A 7,294-nucleotide genomic window follows, 5' to 3' on the forward strand; every position below is an offset into this window, starting at 1 on the left:
TTCTGTGTGTGTGTTTATGTGGTGATGACAAGCTAAATCATAGGTACTTAGCGAGTACAAGCTGAGAGTGTTGAAGAGGCACTTGTGATTTTGAAATGGCGGTCACTACAATGATTGCTGTCATTTGTTTGGGATTATTCAATGTAGGCCATAACAGAAAAATAAGTGATGAGAAGATGAATTGCGGAAATAAAATATTACGGCAGATGTAGGCTCACTTCCTTTTCATAAACACGGTTGTTTGGTTTCCCTTTACTGAAGATTTGTTAGGTAAATTACTAGTGATGTTAATTATGACTATGAGCAAGTGAGTTGACATATGTTGCTATAAATTAGTTTCGTGATTACTTCTTCGGTGGTTTACGGTGGTAATTGCTTGGGGTTTCAGATGTTCTGCTTTCCCCGGGAGAGTTTCGATTGCTGACAGTGCAAGTCTGTTCGGAACATAAAATACTCTACGACAAAACATTTATCATATGATAAACGGGAGTTGATAGATAGGCTTACATGTTTCGTTATTTAAAAATAAATGGTTTTCGGTGTGCTTGATTCGGGGTTCGATTCCTAGTGTGAGCTAGACGTGTCTGAACTCGCAAGTTTGGTTCTCGGGTTCAACTGCATCCAAAATCTTTGAGTTTAACGTCCCACCTTATGTATGTTAGACTAAGGGAGACAATAGTTAAAGCAAGTGGATGATGATGCAAGAATTGGTGGAATGAGAAAGTGGGAGGAAACAGGAGTATCCTGAGAAAACCCACGAGCACGGTGTTGTCCACTACAAACTTACTTGGTCGCGGATCGAACCAGGGACCCCACGCATGAGAGGTAAGCGTTCTACCACTGAGCCAGCGTGCCTCCCCCCCTTAACAATTGCATCGTGCTGAATAATTGAAATTAAGAGTTTGTGAAAACGAGCACTGCAAGTGGATAGCTAGAGCTTGAGTCCGAGCAGATACGAGCCCCATTGAGAAGGGAGAACCCGAGTTCTTATCAACCGCGTTCCCAAAACTAGTACAAGATCCATCTATAAAGACCATAATTGAGAATAGTGAGCCTAAAGCCCGGTTAGAAAATGGTCATCTCTGATGTACGCACAGCATTTTTGTCATACTTACAGCAATTTTAAAGTTGTGTTTCTTTATTGAACTTTAGTTACTCATTCCAGCGCCTAAGTTACATGAGACGGTGGATCTAAAATGTAGGTTAGAGTTCGAACCATCGTAATTCGTTCAATGCTGTCGCATCGGAAATCGAGCCAGACTCGGAGCTAAAACACGAAGACACTAAAAGGTCAGCGTGAACGCCTTTGGTGCGAGAAACACGGGTTCGATTTCTGGTGGAGCTTATGTAGTTTGGATCCCATGCTAAGCTGTATGTCTACGTCTCATATAGCCTCGGTGCTTTCAAGGGATGCTAAACTCTAACCCAACAACCAACAAAAACAAGGACTCGAGATAATTTTAAGGTGCTTATTGACTATTCATTTTGTGTAGGGCTATATGTTTATTTAAAGAGAGATTAATGGAATCAGTTGAGTCTCAACGCTCGCAGATATCTGGTGAAAAACGAGAGACATCTTTCTTTCTTTCGTAAAATTCCACTGTATTCGCAGCTCAGGATTTATGAAGAAATTACGTTTTTTAAAAACAAAACCAAATTTCTAAAGTCAATGGTTCCAAAAGTGAGCCAATAGGTTTATTCCTTTATTGATATACAGTAAATTAGGGAAATAAAGATTGGCTTATTTTTATTTATTAGCATTTTGTATCTTTTAAATAATTATTTAGGATTCTTTGGTTTCGTGATTTTTGTTTGACCATTTCTGCGATTACAATTGTAGCATTGAATTCTCAAATATTCAATAATAATAATAATAATAATAATAATAATAATAATAATAATAATAATAATAATAATAATAATAATAATAATAATAATAATAATAATAATAAATTATTATTATTATTGGAGGAAAATTTTCCTTATTTCATCCCATTTGATCCGCCCTTGCTCACAACATTTTGCCGTCAATAGCAACAGAACAAGATGATTAATTTGAGTACGATTTTCAGTAATAATATTGCAAAAATATAAATCAGTGTTTGGACATTTTAGAAACAAGTTTTGGTCATTGCTTAACATGTCCAAAAATGTCTTGAAGTGTTCTATTAGTTAAGATAAAATGTCTAGTATGTGTTCTAATAGTGGTTAATAGGAACTGCCCTCAGAGTGTTCAAGTGAACTTCTGATGTGTTCAATGAATATACGGGCAGAAACGACTTGTAAACGTGTAAAGTATTCTAATACTGTCTAAAAGTCGTTTCTGTGGCGTTGTCCTTGTCGCCATTGGACACATTAGAAATTCAGGTATATTTTTAATGCACTGAGGGCAGTTCCTATTAACAGTTGTTAGCAGGCATTTTAGACTTTTCTTGTTCACTGATGGATAGTTATTGAACATATTATTTCGAGTTCAGGTACATTTTGAACACTCTGAGGACAGTTCCTATTAAGCACTGTTAAGAGACATTTCAGAGAACGCTTCAGGACATTTTTGGACGTCAAATAATTATCAAAATTCTTTCTTTTTTTTTTTAAAGGACGAAATCATGTTTAAACAATTTTTCCAGTGAAATATAGAGTTTATTTATCTGTAAATTACTGAAAACAACACTAAGATCGATAATTTAATTTCGAAGTTATTGGCAAAATAAAAAGTTATACTGGCAACTGCTTTGTACACAAATCGTACAGTTCACAAGAGAACACGTGCTTTAAGTGGAAGAAGACTCGTTGTAACAAATGATTCTTAGTTGTTCTCCTTAAGTAAAGCAAAGTAGACCAAAAGAGTTTAACTGTTTCCGCTCGTATAATTGCATTGTAATCTTCATAAAGATATTACGTCGTTTTCCCACAATATTTCAACATTTACAATGCGGTGGAAATTATGTCACACCGTGTTCATTGTCTTCATACAATTGGTTAATTTCATTGAATTATTGTTTATTTCCTCTAAAAACATAAAAACGACAAATAAAGAGTCAATATTATCCTAATGATTAATTTTCTTTGACTAATTTCTGATAAGTACTGATAAAACAGCAGCTATTTTTTCTTTTATCCTACTATTGAGATCCTTACGTGCGAATAGCAATGTTCTGTTCAACATTTTATTAGTTTTCTTTATTGTGTTGTATTTGGAAAATCCCAACTTGTTTTAATGTTTGATTTTAAGACGTCTTCATGGTTAAATCGTATGCCTGATTATTAAATTAAAACTGAATTGATTTACGCCTGGTTTTCTTGTGTGAGAAACAGGGTCGTACAGCAACCCAGGGGCCCACCAGGAAGGTACTTTCTAGGGAGCTCACTCACATGTACGTACTGCTTTCTCCCCTGACAATAAAAGGGAGTCCGGGAGTGTCACTCGAATCAAGTATGCGGAAAAGTATTTAAAACTTTTTTTTTTTTTTTTTTTGGCAGTATCCATATTCTTCTCTTGCAACTGTACAATCAACTGCAAAGCTCGACTACTTCACATCTCTCCCTAAAGTAACAATGGTGCACCTGTGCAATGAACCCCTCATAGGCGCCCCTAATGCATATACGAATACATATATGAAACATCAGAAGTGATTTATAATTTATACAATGCAACATTTCTCCATTGTCCTGTATTATCACTGACCACGAGGGCTCCAAAAATTTTAAAAATTACTGAAAACATTTTCACCATAAAAGTTTAAAGAACATGGCATGAATCACTCCTGGACCCTCTTGAACATGTTGAGAGAGGGCCCATCATAAAAGTTTTTGATGGGGCCCCTTTGTATTTTCCCGTTCCAGGGCCCCCAATGGTCTTAATCCGGCCCTGTATATTTTGTATACGGAAAACAATGGTGCTGTAAAATGTAAATTATTATTTAGTTTGAAGTTTTGTCATCACTCGAGATTTCAATTGAGCTGAATACTTAAATATTAGCAAAATTATGAAGCAGAGTGGAAAATCAGGAACCTTTCAAAGGTTGAATTACGAAAAATGTGAAAGGCTATTTTCGCAACATCATGGGCTGGTAACGCTGGTCTGGAATTAGCTGATTGTATTGCTGCTACTCGACGTGTTATAGTCCTCCATTCCGTTACTCCCGTATATGAGGAGAGTGTAACGTGTGCTTTTTCGTATATACAGGATGTTTCAAAACAACACCAACAACGTTTTGGAGGTGATTCCTGACATGAAGATAGGACAAAAACTATAGACCAACCTGGATGCACAAATGCTTCTTTTCGGAGTTATGGGCTACTGAAAACATGAAAAAATGAATTTTAAAGGTACATAGCTCCAAAACTGTGGGACCTACCATAGTCGGGTCAAGACCACTTAAAAACTAGTACGTGCGCTATCCAAATATCTAAGTGTCAGAATCCTGCAGTACTTCTACAACAATTTGTATAGAGATAGTTGGTGAGTACTTCAAATGATATGCTTTTAGCCAAACTCCCTCAATAATGTTGCGTGAGTGCCTTAGAATACTGAAACATGTGTCTTCGGATAGCGCACATATTAGTTCCTAAGTGAAGTCTTGAACGACTGCGATAGGTTCCATAGATTTGAACTAGGAACTCTTGGAGTTCATTTATTAATGTTTTTGGCAGCCTATAACTCCGAAAGGAAATATTTGAGCACCAAGGTTGGTCTATGCTTTTTGTCTTATCTTGGTGTCAGGAATTACCTCCGAGACCCGGGTTCGATTCCCGGCGGGAACTCATATGGTTCGGATTCCACGTTAATCAGTAGGTCCACGTCTCATATTGCCTCGCTGCTGAAAGGGACGCTAAACTAAAAATCAATCAATCAGGAATTAGCTCCCAAATGTTGTTGGTGTTGTTTTGAAACACCTTGTATACCGCTACTTACGATAAGAGGCGGAAAGCCCATTGGGAAATTTTCCAGTTTTCCGCCTGGCCAATACTGCCCTGGTGTGTAAGGGCCTGGGTTCGACTCACATGGTCACAGAATTTTTGATTCAGTTAAATGAGTAAAGTTATTTTTTGTATGTAGAGCCGTTTCATCCATCCGCTCATGTTGGTAATGAAGAATAGTAAGAGAGCTATTGAGGATGTATGTAATCTTACAGGATACTTTCATTGTGCCGTTGAAAGAATTGTGTCAAGTTGTTGAAGGTCAGTTCATGTAGCCTGGCAGGTGGACGAAGATAATAATGCCACCTGCATGGCAGTTGACGGTATCACTCTGATAAGGAACTGTGCAACCAATGAGGAACAAATGTTTGCGTCTGTTATCACAATGAATTAAGTGTTTATTGCATGTCTTCAATTTCAGAAATAAAAAAAGGTAGTCCCAACAATAAAACCATCCATCTTCTATCCGGAAAAGTTTCACCAAGATTCCTTCTTGTTTTGTGTCATCCTGTACGCCATCTTCTGTAACTAAAGGAGACAACCTTGACTGGTTGATTCTTGACAAAAGCAACAAACGATCTCTAGGCAGAACATTCTCCAAGTTCGGAATAAGTATTTTTTTATGTTTATGTTGTGTCATTCGATTTTTTTTTTAAAATTCTTCGTCAGTGAAAATTCTGACATGAAGTTGCAATATGCCTTCTAGGTTGTCGGGCTAAAATAATAATAATAATAATAATAATAATAATAATAATAATAATAATAATAATAATAATAATAATAATAATAATAATAATAATAATAATAATAATAATAATGTAGAGTACAAAATATGCTTCATATCGCTTGCTATATTCGCGCACTCTACACATTCTTAACTAATAGACACAAATATATTATTGTTTAGTTAAAGAACAGAGAACAAAATCGCATTTCAGAATTTACTTCCTGGGGGTAGTCTCTCAAGAAAATAATAACACTTATTCTCTCATAGGCATCATTACAAAGCAAGAGTTCAGTGACTCAGTAGCAGAATGCCCACCTTTGTTGTGAGGGACTCTAGTTGGATCCTAGGTTATTGGGTAACATTGCTCAATTGGTATTCTGACTTAGTGTTTCTTCCAGACATACTATAGGGGAAACTTTACCTTCCGGAGTTGCGAAACTTCTCCTCCACAAAGGTTAAACAGATTATTCGCTATTACATGTCAATATGGTACAGCCCGTCCTGTATCAAATAGTTTTCCAGTGTAGACTTCTCATATTTTCATTTGTTGTCCTGTACCATATTGAAATGTAATAGCGAATAATTTGTTTAACCTTCCCCTTCCCACGCCGGAGAATTTTTTCTGGAAGAAAGCCTGTTCCGATTTCCTTCCATTTTCTTGTTTCACCAATCTTTCTAGTAAAATATTATATGAACAAAAACACCAGAGGTGCAAAAAGTGCAGCCAAGTTCGTCAGCCCCAAAAAGTGTTGAGATGAGGATGGATGAGCCATTGAGCCAAGTTCCTTGGCCACTGCATCTGAAACGAACACTGGAACTTGGCGCGAGGTGTCTAACATATTCGAATACATTAAGATGTCTGTTCCTAGTTTCACGGCCGAGACATTTCAGGCCTAAGGCTAGTGGTGACCCCCAAATCCACCACGATCACAAACACCACCCCTAAGGCTCGTTATCATCATTTACTTTGACACTTCGTAGAGGAATATAAGTTTTCCTTGTCTGGGTTTCGAACCACCAATCTTACTGCAGTATACTGTATATGTGCCTTAGCGCCTTAGCAAAGTTGATATTCCTAAGATTGATGGTGGACCCAAACCCACCACTATCCCTAAGGTTCCTTAACATCATTTTCCTTGACACCTCGCGCCAAGTTCCAGTGCTCGTTTCAGATGCAGTGGCCAAGGAACTTGGCTCATCCATCCTCATCTCAACACTTTTTGGGGCTGACGAACTTGGCTGCACTTTTTGCACCTCTGGTGTTTTTGTTCATATTTCATTTCTTTTTGTAGTTCACCATGTCAATATCGTATATTGGAATTCTCAATTGTGGCATATTGCTGGATTTAAATTTAAAATTGTACATTTTTAAAGGAGTCATTATGTGTTACATACAACATTAGTTCTCAAGGGCTCTCCCACCGGGAATCGAATCCAAGACCTGTACAAGAAAGGCGCACATGCTAGCCACTAGAACAGCGGGGAGGATTTATTCTATTAAATATCTGTCAGAGAGATGTCCGAACGAGATTCCAATTCATTTACCCGAACTACAAAATCACGAAAAGTACGAAGAGTATCAACAGGGCCCAAACCCCTTGATGCTGAATCCTCGCTGCTACATCACTAGACATAGCTGGTGTT

The sequence above is a fragment of the Thermobia domestica genome, chromosome 12 (genome assembly GCF_964235325.1).
Source record: "Thermobia domestica chromosome 12, izTheDome1.hap1.1, whole genome shotgun sequence".
Classification (NCBI taxonomy): Eukaryota; Metazoa; Arthropoda; class Insecta; order Zygentoma; family Lepismatidae; genus Thermobia; species Thermobia domestica.